The sequence below is a fragment of the Pogona vitticeps genome, chromosome 4 (assembly GCF_051106095.1).
Source record: "Pogona vitticeps strain Pit_001003342236 chromosome 4, PviZW2.1, whole genome shotgun sequence".
NCBI classification, from domain to species: Eukaryota; Metazoa; Chordata; class Lepidosauria; order Squamata; family Agamidae; genus Pogona; species Pogona vitticeps.
The window spans coordinates 10352497-10374765 of NC_135786.1; the positions used below are offsets into that span (position 1 = coordinate 10352497).

General features: G+C 43.2%; 1 protein-coding gene across 1 annotated transcript in view; it reads left to right on the plus strand.

The window, feature by feature from the left end:
• Positions 1-754: 754 nt before the first annotated feature.
• The window catches only part of RBBP8NL (RBBP8 N-terminal like), a 60490-nt gene continuing 38975 nt past the window's right edge, over positions 755-22269 (plus strand). The window contains exons 1-2 of the mRNA XM_020808128.3: positions 755-2870; positions 11309-17306. The gene's annotated coding sequence lies outside the window, so the exon portion shown is untranslated. The remainder of the gene's footprint in view (positions 2871-11308; positions 17307-22269) is intronic.

Sequence of the window (22269 nt, forward strand, 5' to 3'; positions counted from 1 at the left end):
AATTTCTTGCTTCAATTTATCAAAATTATCCTTTTTCAAACATATTTTGAATTTCAGAGCTTTACTATCTTACAGCCATGAAAGACTGAAAAAAAAAACAAAGGCACGGCCTCTTTTGTGTGTCCCTCTCTTGGGGACATGGTGGCGCTGCGTGTTAAACAGCAGAAGCCTCTGTGCTGCAAGGTCGGAACACCAGCTGTCATAAAATCAAATCCATGCTCCTGTGAGCTCCTGTCGCTTGTCCCAGCTCCTGCCAACCTAGCAGTTTGAAAGCATATAAAAATGCAAGTAGATACATACAGTGGTGCCTCACATAGCGACATTAATTGGTGCAGCAAAAATTGCTGCTAAGTAATTTCGTCGCTATGCGATTTTAAAAAGCCCATAGGAATGCATTGAAACCCCTTCAATGTGTTCCTATGGGCTTAAAACTGACCTTTAAGCGAAGATCCTCCATATGGCGGCCATTTGCGCTGCCAGGTAAGTGAGGAATCCGTCCCTAAACACAGCAGGTGGCCGTTTTTTTTACCTGGTGGCCATTTTGGAACCGCCGATCAGCTGTTTTAAAATCGTCGCTTTGCAATGATCGGTAAGCGAGACAGGGAACCGATCATCACAAAGCGAAAAAAACCCATTCAGACCATCACAAAGCAATCGCAAAAGTGATCGCAAAATCTTCATCGCTATGCGATTTCGTTGTTAAACGGTGCACCCGTTAAGCGACACACCACTGTAGGTATCACCACAGTGGGAAGGTAACGGCGTTCCATGTCTAGTCACACTGGCCACGTGACCATAGAAACTGTCTATGAACAAACACTGGCTCTATGGCTTGGAAACAGGGATGAGCACCCCTCCCTAGAGTCGGACACGACTGGACAAATTGTCAAGGGGAACCTTTACCTTTACCTTACCTGTTGGGGTTAACTTGGAAGTCCCATTCATTCTAGATAAAAACCTTACTGCACAATCAACAGATCATTGCAATGTTAAAATAAGATTAATACACCAACTTAGTATGTCAATAATGTCATAGCATAAGTATTTATCAATAAATATACTATGAGGTAGTACTGATATTTATATATAAAAAGGAAACTATAAAGCTATAAAGTATGGTAATTGTTTGATTATTTAAACCAGTTTTACTGGGGACCTCAAATAAGTACAATATTAAAACTGTAAAATCTTTCATATACAAGACCTTCTTACTAACTTTTCCTATAAGCAGGACAGAAAGAACTTGAGACATTTTAAAAATGTGGTTGAATACCACAGTTCATCCAGGGTATGGCCACATGTCCTCTTTCCCAGGGGCTGGTGTACTATCAGTGGTTCCCAAACTTGCGTCCCCAGATGTTTTTGGGCTACAACTCCTAGAAATCCTGGCCAGCACAGCTAGTGATGAAGACTTCTGGGAGTTTTAGTCCAGGAATCTTTGGGGACCCAAGTTTGGGAACCACTACATGAAAGGCTGCCAGGGTGGTCCTCTCCCTTGAAGATCTCCTCCATTTGAAGGACCCTGTCTGGTCTATGTCAGGTGTGAAGATGAAATAACTATGAAAAAGGCTATCAAGGCTTCAAAATGGTTCAACCACCGTTAGTACCTAGCCAGGAGATTCTGCAGTAGGCATAGGGTGGTATCACATGGGCACAGTCTGTACTCCCCGCTAGGTTCAACGTTTTGTATCCCCATTATACAAAGACCATTTCAGAATTTGCACCAGGACAAGTAAATTAGTGTATGCAAATATACACGAATGGATGCCTTCTTTTCTCCTCCTTTTTAATGATGCTTGAACTGGGCACATAGCCCAATACCAAAAATGCTCATTCTTTTAAACTAAAGTGTATTTCTAACCAAGTCTAAGGTAAAGGTTCCCCTTAACATTTAGTCCAATCGTGTTAGACTCTAGGGGCGGTGCTCATCCCTGTTTCCAAGCCGTAGAGCCATTGTTTGTCCATAGACAGTTTCCGTGGCCACGTGGCCAGCGCGACTAGACACGGAACGCCGTTACCTTCCCACCGTGGTGGTACCTATTTATCTACTCACATTTTTACATGCTTTCAAACTGCTAGGTTGGTAGGAGCTGGGACAAGCAACGGGACTCACTCCGTTGCATGGATTCGATCTTGCAACGGCTGGTCTTCTGGCCTTGCAGCACAGAGGCTTCTGCAGTTTAACCCGCAGTGCCACCACGTCCCCATAACCAAGTCTACATACATGTTTTAGTATATCTGACCGTCTCTGAGGTCCCAGAGGTACAGGGTCATCAGCAGAACCCTCTTTTATCACTCCACACCTCAACCTGCAGATCACATTCTGTACAGAAATCTTACATGTTGAATGTGGTTCAACGGCACCTTCAGCAACAACTGCGGGACAGCAAAGCACAAAAGGTGGAAAAATCTTGCTCCTGAAAGCTTGAATTCTGCCACATTCAGAAAGCCATTAATAAGTCACCCATTCATCTGATACTGACAACAAGAACTGTTTGCAAGTATTCAGCAGGGTAGCAATTCAATAACACCACTCCATGGTTATCGGGTAATCACGTAACACAAACATTTATGAAACTACATTTTTGAAGGCTTTTAAAGGTGTATTTAAAATGTGTTTGGCTTTGAAGCCTTATCTTTTGCAAGCTCACACTCAGCTGATAAGGCCTACAGTTGGAGCTGCTTTACAAGGCAGGCAAACTCAAAATCCAGGCTGTGCCAAAGATATTTCGCTCTCTGAGGTCAAAATGACAATAGTGAGGAGCCGTTTTCAGGCAACCAAAAGCTGATAAATCTTAGAAGGAGCACACGGAGACCAATGGACCATAATTTGGGAAAGTTAGTTTTTGTGGACTACCGTTCCCAGCAAGGTTAGTTGGGGGATTTGGGGATATGCTATCAAAAAAAAAACCACATAGTTTTTCTAAGTTATGCTATAGACTATGTATGCAAGACATGCGTCAGAATGTTGTGATCCCTTCAGAGTCACATCACCAAGCTTGTCACAAGAGATAAGTGCAGTCAGACCATGCTAGTGTTTTTCTTTAAAATGCTTGATGGCTGGCCAAGTTTGGAAAAAGATATTTTGGGGGGGTTCCCCAGTCAGCAAAGTGCTGGGGATTCTGGCAGGGCTGTAACTAGAAGTTTTGACAGCCGAGGGGTAACTGACAGTGCCTTCCACCCGCTCCACCTTGAGGCATGGGTGTGAGGCTTCCCGTTTCCCCACACACACAAACACATAAAAAGGAGGGAAATGTGCTATCTTCTCACACACCCAAAGAAAAAGAAGAAAAGGAAGTGGATCGATATGGAAGGTCTTGCCCTTTATTTCCTAACATGCAGAAGTAGATTCACCTGTAGATTTTGGTGCCCTCTAAATTTTGGTGCCCTGGGGCAAAGCCCCAGTTCTTTCATCACATCCCTGGATTCTGGAACTGGAGGGGGGGGAAATTCTGAGGAACATAGATCACCTTAGACTGTGGCAATTTAAAAGATTTAACAAGTTTGCAAGCAGGTGAAGACTTTTCTCTTCAGGCAGGCTTTTACTTAGTGACTGGCTGACCGTCTATGAGGCAGTAAACGGGACAGTTGATATTTTATTGCTTCTAAATCTGTTTTACGTAATGGCTTTGACCTAACATTTTTAATATGTTATTAATGTTTCATTAATATTTGAATCATTTCTTGTTTTTTAGTTTTTAATATTGTGTTTTGAATGATATAAGCCGCCCTAGGTCCTTTTTTTTAGGTGAAAGGTGGAGTAAAAATATTTTAAATAAATATGTTTTGCATGTGTAAGCTTTTGTGGGCCACAGTTCGTGGCACCTGGTGAAGTGGGCTACAATTCCTGAAAGCTTATGAAAAATAAAACTTGACAGCCTTTCAGGGTAACCATAGACGTCTTTGTCGCTTTAGTCCCAAAAGCTATGTGTTCAAGTTCCGCCCATGATCATATCCTAAAATATGAGTGGGGAACCTCCAGAGAGCTCTGAGCGCTCCATTTGCCCACCCTGGAATCTTGGAAGCCTCCACCATCTCCTGTCACACCACCCCAAAAAGATTTTTTTTAAACATTTCTCTAAAAAAGCTCCTCGCACCCTCCAGTGGCCAAAACTTCAAAATATTGTCAGAAATATTGAGGGGCATAAGGGAATCCCAAAACATGGCAAAAAATGTTTCCCACATAAAGGAAGTGACCAATAATTAAGCATAACCGCCTAGAATGTAAGAATGATGGCTAAGTCAGAGCACATGCTAGACAAATAGATGTCTTTTGGCCTTCAAAGGAGCACCATTTCCAATAACAGCAGTCACTCGTATCGACAAATTTAGCTCACAGTATTCAGAAGGCTGGACTCAGAGGACAGCACAGTTAATGATGGACTTGGTGGCCCAGAGATCCAGCTCAATATGAGACTGCTTCCTGTAGTGTCAAAAGGAACGGAGTAACTTACTCTCCAGGTGCTGTTCAACACCAAGCAATTTTTCCATATTTTGAGAGGCCCTACGCACCTTCGGGGTTTCCTGCTTTCCCTCACAATTAGAAAATTTTATTATTATTATTATTATTTTGCGCCACTAAAAGGCAAAAATACATAACCACTCTAGATTTCAGATGGTTTTGTTTTGTTTTTCAAAATTCTCCCCTCCAGGTTCATCTCAGCTCTTCCAAGAGGCCACGCTCCTTTCTTTGATATGACATGCAAAATTATGCTAATGAAACCCATCTTGCACACACTGTGGCTGCAACACGGAGACACATCCTTCCGTCCATTTACTCTTTTGAGCTTTCCCCATACATTTGTTTTCCCTCAAATTGTTGGGCACTGTTTCTCCGAACACATGCTCTTCACGATAAGCCTTTGACAGATGTCAGAATAAATTGGTTTGTACCAAAGAAAAGCCTTCTTTATTATTATTATCATTATGTAAGGGGGAAAGGAAGGAACAGAAAGTGGGGGAGGTGACTGTGAATGGATGGATGGATGGATGAATCAACAGGCAAATACTAAAATGAGGCAAGAGATCACATGACCCTCTATGAATGGCTTGTCAGACCCACCTAAGCAATCAACATGGTTCCCTTTCAAAGCAAGCGGCGCTGGAAAGGTTCACCTTGAGTTTCTGTTTACATATTCATTGATTTTCAGAATTACAGGCACTGGCTACATTTGCTGACAGATAAGAAAGTCTCGACATGAACAGAATTCAAAAATGAGAATACCCTCAAGGTTATCCTTTAGCCCATTCAAAGAGAGGAGAGGGGGAAAAAAGCCGTTCTAAGCCGGAAGAAAACGTTGTCAGGAAATGATTAGACCACCATTCACACAATACATTTCCCCCTCGTACACCTGGTTTAACAATCACTCAGCAAGCTCAGGAGGAAAGCAATGGTTTGCCTCAGACCTTTCTGTGTGATTTTTCTGGGAGTGTCCTCAAGTGGGGGCAAGCTGATCTTGCTGCTGATAGATTTTTCTGGAAATAAATACTGAGAAATGAGAATACAGTTCTCTCTTATGAAAAAGCAACAGGTGTCATTGGACAGGAGCAGGATAAACCAAGGTGAGCAGTAGCTGCTACCTGGATGGGAGACAACAAGAGAACACCAGAGATTTCCAAATAATTCTTGGAAGGAATCACATCTGAAACTCCCAGAGATCTTCAGATTGGGCTAGAAAGGAATCATGTCTAAAACCCTGTACAGTGGACCCTCTACTTACGGAATTAATCCGTATTGGAATGATGTCTGCAAGTCGAAAAGTCTGTAGGTCGAATCTCCATTGACCTACAATGCATTGAAAACCGATTAATCCCATAACCAGCGGTTTTTATTATATTTTGGTTCCATTTTGGGTTTTTTCTGGTCTGTAAGTCGATTCTGTGGCTGCAAGTCGAATCTAAATTTTGCAGCCAGAGAAGTCTGTAACTCGAAAAGTCTGTAAGTCGAGCCGTCTGTAAGTCGAGGGTCCACTGTAAGTCATTGTTGATTATATTGGGCTGAGATTCAGGTGAACCAAGGCTCTATTCTCCATAAATAAGCTCCCTGTACCCCAATCTAAATCCTCACTCTAGTTTTAAACAGATCTTAGGGCATGGTTACACGTAGAAAAAAAAGCCCTATTTTTGAATCAGGCTTAGCATGTTTGAAATCAATTTTTAAAATTGACCACCTAGAGTGGTCTTAAGTGACTAGATAGGCGGGATATAAATAAATAAATAAATCAATCAATCAATCAATCACGACTCACGACTGGGGTTCAAATCCCAGGTAGCCGGCTCAAGGTTGACTCAGCCTTCCATCCTTCCGAGGTCGGTAAAATGAGTACCCAGCTTGCTGGGGGGGCAATGTGTAGCCTGTATAATTAAAAATTGTAAACCGCCCGGAGAGTGCTTGTAGCGCTATGGGGCGGTATATAAGTCCAATAAATAAATAAATAAATAAATAAATAAATAAATGAATGAATGAATGAATGAATGAATGAATGAATGAATGAATGAATGAATGAATGAATGAAATTTCAACTCAATGACACACAGGGAAACACAGATAATTTTTTTGCCCATGAAGTGTGTGTTTTTGATTGGAAAGCAATATATTTTAATTGGCTTCAAGAAGGTCCATTATTTTTTAAACTGCTGGTGAAATAAATTTATTTTGAATCCTTTGGCATATGTGAAAACTGAACTAGCGCTATGCAAGACTGCAAGAAGTAAAGCATTAATTAATTACTTAAAAATAACACCACAGCAGCAGCAGTGAGTGGTGTAAGATGCAGGCAGTGCTAAGGCAGACAGGTGCAGGACAAAGCCACAAATGCACCAATTTTAAAAGCCCATGTAGCCCCCTTGCCCGATATGCAACACAGTTTAAAAATGGATTAAACATTCTCCCAGGACTACTATGTGACTTCAAAAAACCTATAATCCATCATCTGATTCATTTTTATAGTGTAACCATGCCCTTAGTCTCTAGTTTAAAACTCTGTCTACTTTCCATCTGAAAGATGTGCCCTATGGATGAGGCTATGAATGTTTGGTCAGCAGTGCCAACGGCTGGAGCAGAATCAGCAGCCTTTGTCAACACAGAACATACGGAGGTATAGAGAGAGGTACAGTAGAAATGCACACACCCATCTGTGGGATCAGTATCTGCTGATTCACTTATGCCTTAAAAAATTAAATAAAATACCCCAGAAATATATATATTTATTTATAATAAGAAAGAAGTCCAGTTGCCATGACTCAGCTTCCAGATAACCACACCTGGATGACTGAGAATCTTCACAAACATCTAAGCTGGGAGTTGAGGGACTTTTGCAATCTAAGTACTGATGAGCTACAACTCGCATAATCCCCCACCATGGGCCAGAATGGCAATGGTTAAACAGAATGGCTCAACGATACTGGAGAAGTCCAAGATTCCTAACCTGGCTTTACAGGTTTCACCACTCAGGATAACATATGCAGTCGGTATGAACTATTGTTGCCCTGTACCGTCAAATTGCTACCAACTTGTGACTCTAATAGGATTTCGAGGTTTCTGAGATGTGGAAGGAGTGGCTTATCTTTGCCAACCCCTCTCTTCACTGAGTTTCCGTGACTGAGCAGAGAGCTGAAATCCGATCTCCTGAGCCCCAGTCTAACACTGTGTCCGTTATATCGCACAGACTCTTATCAGTATACAGAAATATTTTTAGCAAATAAGTCTGAATAATGAGAATTCACTGGAGGGTTTGAGGAGGAGGAGAACGTCACTCGATGATCCCTTCCAGCTCTGCTGTTCTCAAATGATGATGGTGATGATCAGTCATATTATAGCTTTAATATCTGGTTGGTAGCATCTTACACAATGATTGCAAAAGACATAAAATCACATAAGTAGATCTGTAGCGCTGAAGTTTGGGGGTGTATACTTCGCAAGGTGGTTCACTGTTTCCTACTTTAATCCAACAGGTAGAAAAGGGGATGTTTTCCATTCAGGCTCCATAGGTAACAAGCCACACTTCTTCTCCTGTGTTATGCACTCAGAGTTTTTCATAAAAGATGCTGTAAGGAGTAAGTATAGTCAATTCCTTGCTGACTATGAAGCTGATGAGCAGCCTCTGCTGGACAGTGTTGTGTAGGCCACCAATGTGATAAGTTTTGTCTTCCCTTTACTCCAGTAACTCCCAAAATGCCCCCAGCCAGCTACGCATAAAGGGACTTTGCCAAGCTCTGCTTCCCTCTTGGGTGTCGTGGCGCTTCTTCACAGTAGCTGAAGCCACGTTGCACAACTCTGCATACCTAAATCCATCAGACAGCTGTGAATTTCAGGCATTAAAGGCTACCCCTTTAGATTAAAAGGGTAATTAAAACCAGTACTAAAAACACATTTAAAAGCAACAGAGCACAACAATCTGTTCAGACAGCCCGTCACTAAGGAAAAGCTTGCCGGAAGACTAAGGGTTTTGCCTGCTTGCAGAAGGACAGCAAAGATGGGGCCAACCTGACTTCCTATCGGAGGGAGTCTGGGATCAATGGCAGAGAAGACCCTCTCCCATGTCCCCACCAAACACACCTGTTAGGATGGGGAGATCCAGTGAAAGGCCCCCCCTGATGATCTCAGGCCCATAGAGAGAGATGCCATCCCCTGCCTGGGTCCAGGTAGGGGGATGTGTGATATTTTGGGCATTATTGGACTGCAACTCCCATTGGTCTAGTCAGCCTAGCTAATGATGGGGGGGGGGTGGACAGAGCTGTATTTTAATATCTGGAAGGCAACATGTTTCCTCTTCCTGCCCTAGATGGATCAGGCAACTGACTCTATAGAGCAAGCCCCTTTGTATGTTCAAACATGATATTCAGCTGTCAGCATAGCAAACAAGCAGAAACAACCCCAATCAATGGAGGAGGGCCTTAGATATTTAAGGAAACCCCTTCCGTCCAGCCCTGCTTATTGATGGCTTCATTGATTAGCCACTGCCAAATCTCTTCACTCATGCTCTCATTTCCAAAATGGGTATAAACGTAGGGTTGCCAGACGTCAGGCAAAAGGAGGACATGTCCTCCCTTTTAGCCTAATGCCCTCCATCCGCCAGGCAAAGATAAAAACCTTTAAAATGTCAGGCTTTTGGATATTTTATGTTATAATTTTGGATGGGAGGGGGAGAGGTGGAAGGACCCCCCTCTCTGTCTTTCCCCACCCACCCGCCCCTTGTTACCTGCCACCAGTGCTGGAGCGCAGCCCTCGCCCCCTCCCACTGTGGTGGTGGCTGCTTGGCAATCCGCCATGCCCGCCCAGCTCACGTGGAGCCCAGAAAGGCAGCGCAAGCAGAGCGCCGCCCGCTAAGCCAGGTAGGAGCAAGCAGCACCCAAGCACATCAATGGGAAGGCGAGCACCGGACTGTGTGTGTTCAAAGTCCCTTTCGGGGACTCCAACTCCCACAATCCCCAGCCTTGAACTTATGGTCCTCGGGGGAGGCACCACTTTCCCCCAGCCTTGTTCGGGCATCCAGATTAGCAAGGTTGCCTCTAAGTCTGTGCAGAGTGTGAGCGGCTGGGGGATCCCGCAACTGGGCCGGGGTGGGTTCGGGTACAATTAGCTGTTTAAATAACGTGTTTTGGTATTTTGAAAATAAAACCCATTGAATTTGTGTTTTTTAACATTACTGTTTCTTGTTCAGTTCAGTAAGAGACATTTATTGGCAGTTATTGTAATAAAATTTTATTGATTGCGGGTTTAATCCGGAACGATTCAAATGAAACATTCAATACAGTGGAACCTCTACTTAAGAACTTAATCCGTTTTGGGATGGTGTTCTTAAGTTGAAACATTCTTAAGTTGAAGCAAAATTTCCCATAGGAATGGACTGAAAACCAATTAATCCGTTCTGGCTGTTTTTTTGTTATGTAGAGGTGCGTTCGTACATTGAAGCATTAGTTCCCATAGGAACTAATGCAAAGCTGGTTAATACGTACTCTACCACTAGGGGGAGAATTTTTTTTTAACCTAAGATGACCTGAGGTTAAAAAAAGAGCAGGAAAGGTTTTTTTTTTTTCCTGTTCTTATCTTGGATTTCTGTTCTCAAGTAGAAGCAAAATTTAGCAAATGGAGCTGTTCTTAAGTTGGATTGTTCTTAAGTAGGGATGTTCTTAAGTAGAGACCCCACTGTACGTCCTCCTCTGTCCTCTTTTTTTATCTTTCTATGTCCTCCTTTTGGTACCCATTTATCTGGCAACCCTATATAAATATGAGTTGCTTACAGTCTTCTTGCGGAAATTTTAAAAAGGCTGCAAACTGCAGTGCTTAGGTCATGGGTTCCCAACATGTGGGTCACGATCCCCAAGGGGGTTGTGCAGTGTTTTTGGCAAGGGGTGCTGCCATTTTTGGAGGAGGGGGACACGTCATCCTCAACTTGCAATCCTGTTTCCCTTATACACACACACACATACTCCCCCTCACTTGCACCATCCAAGCCAAGCTCTCTTTACTTCCTGCTGTGGGGCATCTGGCCCAAAGGACCCCCTGGCTGGCTGCTCTCCTTCTCTGGGCAGTGGAGGGAAAACTCACCCTACCCCAGTAAAACCCGATTTTAACTTAGCTTCATTACTTCCACCTCCTGGAGTCTGTTAAGGGACTGTAGAGGGGGAGTGGCTTTAACAAACACTCAGCTGTGAATTTTGAAGCTGGTTGCCCAGATACAACCATCGCATTAAATATTAGGTGAGAATTATATTTTGAAAAAAAAATATTTTTAATATTTTTTCTTACAGGTTACTTGGCTATTATAAAAAGGGGTTGCAACTCAAAATAAAAAAAGATTGTGAAACACTTATGAAAAGAGCTATATGAAGCAAGAAAGAATATTTTTTTAAAAAAAGAGAGATGTGTTGGTCCAATAAAAATAATGTTAAGTTTGGGGGTTGTGGCTTTATTTAGAACTGTTAGACAAGTAAAGGTGAAGGTTCCCCTCAACATTTAGTCCAGTGATGTCGGACTCTAGGGGGTGGTGCTCATCCCCATTTCCAAGCCATAGAGCCAGTGTTTGCCCGAAGACAGTTTCCGTGGTCACGTGGCCAGCGTGACTAGACACGGAACACCGTTACCTTCCCACCAAAGTGGTACCTATTTATCTACTTGCATTTGCATGTTTTTGAACTGCTAGGTTGGCAGGAGTTAGACATGTACTGTATTTCTAACCTATTAAAATGTTGGCAATACCTGTATTTCTGATTGTACTAAAGCAGCCAAAAAGATTCCATAGATGCCAGAAACTGGGAAGCTTCTGTCTTTTCTATTTGCTTTATACATTTTCTTTTCTTTCTGCAGGATGGCAAGTCATTCAGACAGATATCGGGAGAACAGGAGCACTCAGGTGACCACTGCAGGCTTTACCAACCTACTGCTTACATAAGATATATGTGCAGGAGCAGAATGAGGATCTTCTTTGTGATCCTGTGTAACTGCCCATTGCAAAGGCAATGAAATGCTAAAGCGAAGAGGTTTACATCAGACAGTTATTACATAAGGAGCAAGGATTCCACAGTGATGTTTCATGAAGAATGTATAACACGCACACGTCCAACGATCAACTCTTAAACGGGCAAACTTCTTGACATTTCCTCATGTCCTTTGAACATCATAGTTATAACTGTGCAGGCAGTCCAAACTGATAGTACAAAATCTAGCATCACATATGTGATTTTCCTGAGAATCTCAACCTTTTTTTTTTAAAGTAAGAGTCAACTGGACATGGGAATAAAGCCCCTGTTACCTTCCAATGACCCAATCTCTCTCTCTCTCTCTCTCTCTCTCTCTCTCTCTCTCTCTCACACACACACACACACACACACACACACACACACACACACACACACACACACACACACACAAATTCAAGATATGTAGGTGAGGAAAATGATGTGCTGGGTCAAACAAATGTCTTTCCGTTTATGGGGAAAATACTACAACAGAAAAAGCTTGGAGAGTCTTACAAGCATACTTATTACTCTAAAAACTGTTCTGAAAATAAGATCACATGGATGCAATTTAGTGTTCAACACAGCTTACATTATCATTGCATTCCTATGGTGTCCAAATTTTGCAAAATTTGGAGAAGCAGTATTACTGGATCAGAACAAGCAGCTTGTATCTGAATTGTTTTATCACTGGGTGGGTGGGGGCTTCCTTCCAGAACACAGCAGAGAGCCTGAAACAAGCACCCACATTTTCTATAGGACAATGGTTCCCCAAAACAGTCTATCAATGCCAATGGTTAGAGCTTCTGTAAGTTATAGTCCATGAACGTCTAGGCCTCCATGTCTAGGAACCGCTTCTATGGAATTTGTTAGTCTCAGAGATCACTGCAAACCTCTTGCTGACTATCCGGATGCAGGTAACTGTTAGAGCAGTACAACAACGGAACCAGTTATTTTGGGAGGTGATGAGTTCTCCGACACTGGAGGCATTCAAGAGAAAACTGGACAATCATCTGTCAGATCTGCTTTGATTTGGATTCCTGCACTGAGCAGGGGGTTGGACTTGATGGCCTTACAGACTCATTCTAACTCATTTCTTCTACGATCCTATGATTCTATGTATGGATGTATTTCTGTGTGTCTCTCTCTGCCTATCTTTATGTATTTTAAAACAAGTAAAAACATTTGGGTTCTAAGGAGAGCAACCAGTGGAACAAGGCTCGAAAGGCCAAAGCCCTATAGATTTGTCCAGTAATTGAGACTAGGACATCATCCACACTTACCGCCACCCCCACCCTCCAGGATCTCCTGTTCCCGTTGTGCTTAGCTGTGGTCCTCAAGAGTTGCAGGGGGTGAAACTGGATTTTCCCAGGAACAATATACTGTTGCAAACTATTCCTGTTGTAATGAAAAATATCTGAGGGTGGTTTGCTCTTGAATGGGCAGTTAAGAGCTGTTACGTTTACTACAGTAAAAACCTGCTCCTTGTTTGTTTATATGGACTGATCCAGCTACCTGCATTTGAAACTTTTTTTTTCAAATATTATGCTGTGCTGCGTTACCTTGTATTGTGTGATGGTAGCGGCTACGGAGACTGCCATAATAAGCACCTGCATGTCCAAATATAGCACTACATCATTGGGTATAAGGAGGTTCTCCATCCCCTGCAGACACCTGTGCCAAAGTCCCTTGAGTCCAGGTTGTACACTTCACTATTACCTCGTTAAAGGACAAATCCACTTTACAATGAGTTTTTTGCAATTGCAATAGCGATCGCAAAACTATGTTCAGATAGGGAATTTTCGCTTCATGATGATCAGTTCCCTGCTTCGGGAACCGATTTTTCGCTAGATGACAATTTTAAAACAGCTGATCGGTGGCTCTAAAATGGCCACCCGCAGTGCAAAATGGCTCCCTGCTGTGCTTTAGGACAGATTGCTCACTTTACAGACACCGAAAATGGCCACCCCCTATGGAGGATCTTCGCTGGACGCTGAGGTATTTAGCCCTTTGGAACGCATTGAACCGGTTTTCAATGCATTTCAATGGCCTTTTTCATTTTGCTTGACGAGGATTTCGCTTAACAGCGATTTCAACGGAACGAATTATCCTCATCAAGCCAGGCACCACTGTAGCTGGGACTTAGTTTATCTCCAGCATCCGGTATTGAAAAGAACACTGACTCATCCTGAAATATTGCCTTAGGCATGGAGTTCTCCCTGCCAGTAAAGGTACCACTTTTTTTTTTGAATCCTTGCCTTCTAGACACCAAATAGCCCCATTTTAAAGTAAATTTATTTGGGATCACGTTCAGAATTCTGCTGCTCCATGGATCCGAGCAAAGTCTGATCATGCCAAGTCAAGAAAGCTGGTTTTCTCCCAGTGATGAAAGAGGGCAGGAACAGGTCGGACTCGCCTACCGGCCCGACATTATGGGAGTCAACGCACCCTCCACTTTGATCACTGATTCTTCAAGTCAGACAGGTACTTGTGGAAAATGTGCTCCGGTATTATGCAGCCTGCATTAGAAAAAAAAAACAGCTGCAACTGATCCGTGTACAGAAGGAGTGATTCAGTAGGAGTGAAAATCAGGGCTGTGCTCGGCTTTGCTGATTTTTGAAGTTCAGCAGAGCGTGGAAAAGTCATTGGTTTGGATAGCTGTTACATGCCATGAAGTAATTTCTGAATTATTGGTGATTCTGTGAGCAAGTGATCTCTGAAAGGTCCTGTCCTTAACCGCCCTGCTCAGGTCCTGAAAACGAAAGACCAAGACTTTCTTTATGGAGTCAACCCAACAGGAATGAACTGCTGGATAACTCAGTGGTATAGGTTCAATACCCCACAGTGCCTCCTTGACAAGGGGCTGGAATCGATGATCCATTGGGTTCCTTCCAGCTCTGCAGTTGAGATTGTTATTACTATCTCATATTTGGTCTTCCTCTTCTTCTGGTGCCTTCAACTTTTCCCAGCTTCCTTATTTTTCCCTTGAGTCTCAACTGACGCAGTTTCAGTTCTCGTGAGAGTCCAGGCTTCATATAATCTAACACCCATTGATTCGTCTTTCTGGTGGTCCATGGTATCTATAAAGCTCTCCTCTAGCACACACATTTCAGATGAGTCATTTTTTTCCTATACTTGTCTAGCCATCCTTCAGTCTCGAGAGACTATGGTAACGTGCTCTGTATGGAGGATGTGGAACAGTCTAGTGTGGCTGAGAAGGCCAATTTGAGAGTGACCATCCCTTCCACACTGAAGGCAAATACAATTTGTCCCCTGTCCAGCTCCCTGATTTTGCTTCAACGTTGTATTCAAAGCTGGAGTGTCCTCTCCGGAGCACGAAGTCTGGGTGGAATAATATGAAGGATAGGCTGTTACCCAAACAGCAAATCCCCCCTCTCCATATCACTGAAATAGTCCAATGGAAAGGCAAGAGCCAATACAACTGGTTCCAGCAACGTCGCAGGAGTTGACAGAACGACACGAACTGCCTCCGGGACTCTGGCTCCAGATTTTGCCTTGAGGTTTACTCCTGAAGCCTTTTCCATGAGTGGATATAGCCACAAGGCAGGGGAGGTTTGAAATCAGAGTTTTCCTTCTCCTAGATGGGCTGCCTTCCCAGGCTGACGAGCCCCACCTATTAGTTTTTTTCAAAAACATCCAGAGTAGCAGAGTATGCCTGATCTTGACCTTGGTCTTTAGTGACACATCTTTACTTTTAAGGAGTTGGTTCACAGCTGCCCTTCCAAATTTTAGCATCCTTCCAATTTCTTGGCGGTAATCGCCATTTGGATACAGAAAAAGAGAAACGAAATGACAATCACTCTTCCAAAGCTCGAGTTGATGGCTTTTAAGAGTGCAGGCCAACTTTCAGAGCCCCTGAAATGTTTTCGTTTATTTATTTAATTTATTGAAAATATTTTTATCCCGCCTTTCTCCTTGAAAAGGACCCAAGGTGGTTTACAACACTGAGAGAGAATATTTAAAGTGGGGGGAGGGGAATAGTATATAACGTTGGTAAAAATCATTAAGAGACAATATTTAAAACTACGAACAATGAATAAGGAGGAATCTTAAATCATTAATAGCAATATTAAGACAAAGATCAATAACAATTATTTTTTAAAAAGTCACTCTGATAAATGGAGAACAAAAATGAAAAGCACAAGTACAGTACAGTACTACTAAAAATCCAGTCAAAGCAGTAATGCATAACAATCTGTCTAAACAGGAAACACAGATAGCTGGTTACTGAGGGAAGTCTTGCCTGAAGAGAAAGGTATTTGCCTGTTTGCGGAAGAATAGCAAAGATGGGGCCGGGCTGGCCTCTTGTGGGAGGGAGTTCCAGAGTCTAGAAGCAGCAACAGAGAAGGTCCTCTCCCATGTACCCTACCAAACACATCTGTGAAGGTGGTGAGACTGAGAGAAAGGCCTCTTTTGATGATCTTAACACCCGAGCAGACTCAAAGACACAATCTTTGAGATTGCTTGGGTCCAGGCCATTTAGGGCTTTATAGATTAAAACCAGTACTTTAAATTGTGCCTGGTAACTGACCAGCAGCCAATGGAGCTGCTGTAGCAAGGGGGTTATATGATCCCTGTAAGCACTCTCAGTCAGCAATCTGGCTGCTGCTTTTTGGACCCATTGAAGTGTCCTGACATCCTCCATCAGCAGCCCCACATAGAGTGGATTACAGTAATCCATCTGGGAAGTAACTAGGGCGTTATCACAGTTGCCAGATCAGATATCTCAAGAAACAGACATAGCTGGTGCAGAATTCCTTTCCCCCCCCTCCCCCGCTGCCATCAAGCCTGATCACAGATCCTCCCACACCCCCTACGTTCTCTGTAATTGAATGATCCCTACCAACCAGGGATCTCATACATCGTGGAATGATCTCAGCCAATCAGGGACCTCATACATCATGGCATTCTGTAACAGATTGACCTCAGTGAGTACAATAACTCTGACCAAAAATGAGAATAAAGCTTCCAGAGAGGAGAAATCTTTCTATTCCTTTTGTAGCCATCCATGAAAATAATTAAAAATGAGAGTACTTTACTTTTCAAGAATGTATTGACAAATAACATCAACTTTTCTGCTCAACCCTAGATGAAGCACTGTTCAATAAATCCATTGTGAGTGATTCCTGATGAGTGCTTCCACTTTTCCCAAACAAAGGAAAATTAAGCCAAAGAAGCTTTTTTTCCTTAAAAATCTGGCTGCCATCACATAAATGCATGGGATCTCTTCTGAGATTCTACTGAGAACAACAGCTGACAAATGCTTCGATCAGTACACTTCCAGCCAGCCTTGCTTGAAAGTAAACTGTCAGAGCGGGACACATTAAGAATTATTCTACAAAAACTACCATTAAGTCAAAAGAAACAATTATTTCCCATCCTAGTGGTAGCTGATGGGCGGGAGAGAAAATGTGAAAATGTTTTGTTCATGTGATTGACTGACTTTTTGACCAACTCAGGCCGAGCTGTAATTATGGGAAAACAATCAAATCTCTATGTAGTGTTTGTGGCAAACTTGTCTGACCACTTCTTTGTATTATGGCAGAACCCGCCAAACAGCTTCGATTCCAGTGAACCACCTTTCAGCTGCTGGGGTAAAGAAACGCAAACTGGTACAGCGAGTTTGACTGAAATGCAAAAAAGAAAAAAAAAAGGCTTATTGTCTGTGCAAATTTACCCACACTGCTCTTTCCTATCTCTGCCGTGTTCGGTTGCTTTTTGTTTCTTTATCATGGACTTGATAGAGCGACAAAGTGGCTGGCATTGAAGGGGGGGAAAGGAGAGAAAAAGGTTGCCAAAACCCCAGAAAAGAGGCACACCAAGCTGATGTGAGTATTGCAACTGCACTTAAGATGCGCTTTTACCTCTTGGCTTCTTGCCGTGCCATCGCATATGGTTTGCAAAAATTAAAGTGATTTGGTATTGGACCCATATCATGGGAGGAAAGGAGCTTCCATATATGGTGTAAGGAATAGGCCCTTAAAATTAAATATTTCTTTCCTTATCAGGTGCTGCTGCCTGGAGATTTAACTGTGCATCACATGCTTTGCTTGAGTGTATGAGTTCCAGGGCAGTTTGAACCCACTGCCTGTTTTTACCGTTGCCGTTTTTTGTATGAGCAGGTCACTTATTGTCTCGGCCGTCCACTGTTGGAAACAATATACTGTACTAAGCCAGGTGGACTTTCCTTTGAATCCGCAAGGCAGTACGTCTTATCTGTTATATCTTTCTGGGGAGTTAAAAGGTTTCCTCCTTGTGCCAACTACCAACCTGATGTTGGTTTTACGTAACTGCATTTTGGAAGCAAGCTTGCCTCTTCCCCCCCCACCACCACTCGTAGGCACAAAATATCTTGCTAAACATTCCACTATGCTGGGGAATGAATTTTGTGAAACTGAAAAGGTTGCCCTTTAAGGTGTAACTAAGAGGATGGTGTGAGAGTTTGGCAAAGCTGCAACTCCAAGACTCCCCCAGCCAGCATGGTGGGGTGGAACACTTTGCCCCACCAGGTAGAGCATTTCTGCTGCTTTTATTTTTGCATCAACACACCCCAGAGTGGGGCATATAATATCGTTCTTGACCAGGGCTAAGGAAATTGAATGTTTTATTTGGAGTCAGATTCTGGGGGCAGGAGTTCAAAAATAATTTCTCCAAATGTGGGCCAGACACCCATGTTGACGCAACCTACTCATTCTTGGGAAATGGTTTAAAATCAGAACATCAGAAGACCCTGTCTGGCTGCGTCAAAAGACCTCTCTCCTTTTGGATTCTGTTCCCCAATGCAGCCAGCTAGACATTTCTAGGAAATGCGCCTTTAAGGCACGGAGGCGTATGTCTGTTCCCATTATTCCCCTCCAACAACCGATGTTCCAAGATAGGCTGCTTCAGACCATGGAGGTTCAATGTAGCTACGGTGGTTTACTACAATAACCCAACAGCTGTAACAAGTCTTCCTTCTTCTCTCCCTCTCCTTATGAAATCGCCATACCGGTATTAGCCTGAACAGTCTGCCTCAGCCCAAATCCGTCTTGCTTTGTTTCATTGAGTTATTCCATTTTATTCATTTGTTACACTATAATGTAGCCACCCCTCCGCACAATTTCTCTGAGTCGCTCACAGATGCAAATGCAACACTGAAAACAAAATTTGTAAAAGGGTTAAAATTAAAACACACCTTATAAACAGAAAGAATGTGATACTAGCAGACATAAATTAGTTTAAAAGGCTGGGTGAATAAGATGTGGGCAGGTAACTTTGGGGGACTACAGCTCCCATAATCCCCCCTCCCCACAAACAGTGCTGGTTAGGAATTTGTTTGTTTTTGTTTGGTTGGTTTTGTTTTGGAATCTGGATGCCAAAAAAAAGTTAATGTTACAAACATTGCTTAAAACAGCTTTTCAGTTGGTACTTGGTGGGGGGTTTTTTCTGAGAAAGCTGTTCTGTAAGCAAGGCACAGCTAAAGAAAAACGTCTTGTCCAACTCCTCCACTACTAGACATTCACAGCTTGATTGGGTCACCAGAGAGGAATTACTAGAATATTTTTGTATCAGAATATTAAATAGTGATGAAAATTGTCTGCTTCAACTGGTCGTGGCTCTTTCAGAATTCAGAGGGGGGCATCTTTCCTGAGGCTCTTCATCAGAACTCAGGAAAGTCCAGGGGATTTGAGGAGGTGCAGCAAGATTTCATTAAAGATCTACTCTATTTTTGAGCTAAAGAGAAAGCACAAGGGCAATGGCTTCCTCCTATTCTTTGGTCCCGGCAGCTGTTGCATAGAGGTATCCTCCTTCTGTGCATGGAGGTTCTATTTTTCCATGTTAACCATGATATCCAAATGAATTCCCTTCATTCTGAAGAAGGCAGGGCACAGGTATGAGCCCAAGATGTTGATCCCATCGAAGGCCATGGAAGCTTTGACTTGGCTTCTGGCCCTTTCTGTCCACCCTACTAATGAAGTGCTGTGTTAAAACCACTCTGTCCATCTTTTGGGTTTTGACCAAAGCTTGGTTTCAATGAGCAACCGGTCCTTCCACTTTGTGTGTTAACATGGGATGGTTTTTTTTTTCAAGTTGGAGGTGGTAGTGGTGGTGACGGCTTTGGCTGGAACACTTGTGCTTACTTTGGATTTAAGACTGGCCGTGCAACTTTTCTCCAGTTTGCCTGCTCGGATATCGCTAAGGCGAAAGACTGGAGTGCTATAGGCAGTGCCAAACTATAGTAAATACACTGGGCGGGGGCCCATGAAAATGAGGTTCATCAAGTCTCTGTTCTACTGGCTCGGTGACTTGGCATAAGTTTCCTTTTTCAGGGCTTCAGTGCATGTCTGCATGCCAGTGGCCACAGATGGGCAAGCCGATGAAATACATCCAGCCCGCATGCTGAATTCCATTTAATTAAAATCAACTCCATCTCCTCATCATAACTATAGTGGATGCCCACAAGATTCTGGGGTTAGGCACTGCTTATTCCAGATTGTGTGGTTGCTGACCTGGAGCCAGACATCCAGGAGAGTGAAGTCATGTGCGCCTTAGAAAGCACGGCTAACAACAAGGCCAGTGGAGGTGATGGCATTCCGGTTGAACTATTGAAAATCTTAAAAGATGACACTTAAGGTGCTGCACTCAATATGCAAGCAAGTTTGCAAAACCCAACAGTGGCCAGAGGTTTGGAAAAGATCAGTCTACATCCCAATCCCAAAGAAGGGCAGTTCCAAAGAATGCTCCAACTACCATACAATTGCACTCATTTCACATGCTAGCAAGGTTATGCTCAAAATCCTTTAAGGCAGGCTTCAGCAGTATGTGGACTGAGAACTCCCAGAAGTACAAGCTGGATTTAGAAGCAGTAGGGGAAGTAAAGACCAAATTGCTAACATGCACTGGATTATGGAGAAAGCCAAAGAGTTCCAGAAAAACATCTGCTTCTGCTGCATTGACTATGCAAAAGCCTTTGACTGTGTGGACCACAACGAACTATGGCAAGTTCTTAATGAAATGGGAGTGCCTGATCACCTTATCTATCTCCTGAGAAATCTGTATGTGGGACAGGAAGCACGAGTAAGAACTGGATACGGAAACATTGATTGGTTCAAAATTGGGAAAGGAGTACGACAAGGCTGTATATTGTCTCCCTGCTTATTTAACTTATATGCAGAATACATCATGCGAAAGGCAGCACTGGAGGAATCCCAAGCCGGAATTAAGATTGCCGGAAGAAATATCAACAACCTCAAATATGCAGACAATACCACTCTAATGCAGAAAGTGAGGAGGAATTAAAGAACCTCATAATAAGGGTGAAAGAGGGAAGCATAAAAATGGTCTGAAGCTCAACATCAAAAAAACTAAGATCATGGTCACTGGCTCCGTCACCTCCTGGCAAATAGAAGAAGATATGGAGGTAGTGAGAGATTTTACTTTCCTGGGCTCCATGATCACTGCAGATAGAGACAGCAGCCACGAAATTAAAAGATGCCTACTTCTTTGGAGGAAAGCGATGACAAACGTAGACAACATCTTGAAAAGCAGAGACAGCACCTTGCCGACAAAAGTCCGAAAAGTTAAAGCTATGGTTTTTCCAGTAGCGATGTATGGAAGTGAGAGCTGGACCATAAAGAAGACCGACCGCTGAAGAATCGATGCTTTTGAATTGTGGAAGGACAGATCCTGAAGCTGAGGCTCCAATACTTTGGCCATCTCATGAGTAGACTCCCTGGAAAAGACCCTGATGTTGGGAAAATGTGAATGTGAAAATGCAAGAGGAGAAGGGGATGACAGAGGACGAGGTGGTTGGACGGTGTCATCGAAGCAACCAACATGAATTTGACCCAACTCCGGGAGGCAGTAGAAGACAGGAGGGCCTGGCATACTCTGGTCCATGGGATGATGAAGGGTTGGACATGACTTAATGACTAAACAACAACAACTGCTTATTCAATGGCACCATTATTTATATTTGTCCTTTGCTCCGCCCAGGTACCTGACTGAGTGGTTTCTAACCTGGAAGTCTCATTTTTCAGCACTATCTCTTCTCTCAGTTTGGATTGGGTTTTCAAGGTAAGACATTCAGCAGTGGTTTACCAATCACACTTTCTGCACAGGGTTAACAAAAGTTAGTCAGCTAGCTTGAGTGTCATTGCTCTTGTCACTGAAGACGCTCCACCAGTGTTGCCTGCCACTGCTGCTACCTAGTAACTGCCCTCCAGAAGTTTCTCTGCCCGCAAAACCATTCTCCATTCTCTTCTGCTGAAGAAACTATTGCTCTTGAAGAGGGTGGATGCCACTGAATCTGATATCTCAGCTTTGACCATTCGGCCTTGGGTGGCCCTGCTAGAAGTCCAGAATCGCAATGGAATGTATGTGAACATGAACAGGGATCATTAAAAAATGAAACTCCAGTCCTATGATTTGGCAGGACACACATACATGGGGAATTATGCATGCAAGTTGCCTGCATGCTGAATTCCATGCAGCGAACTTAATGTGAGCCTCTGCCAGAACTTGTTTCCCCATGTACCCTTTCAAGTTGCAGGGAATCTTGCTAAGGTACCACTGGGTCCTTTTCAGAAACTGTGAAGAAGGAAGAGCATGGAGGTAAGAAAAATGCTGTATCTCCTGATGTTTGACAGCTCCTGCTGCCATATCTTTTGCCTAAGGGGGATTCCCACTGAATTAAGGGACTGGGGGTTATTTTCTTCCAGAAGTCCCATCCCTACCTATCAGTCACGGACTTGCATGAATGGCATGGCAGGGGCCGTTCCTTGGTGACCCTTCCCATTCTAAGTCTGTTAC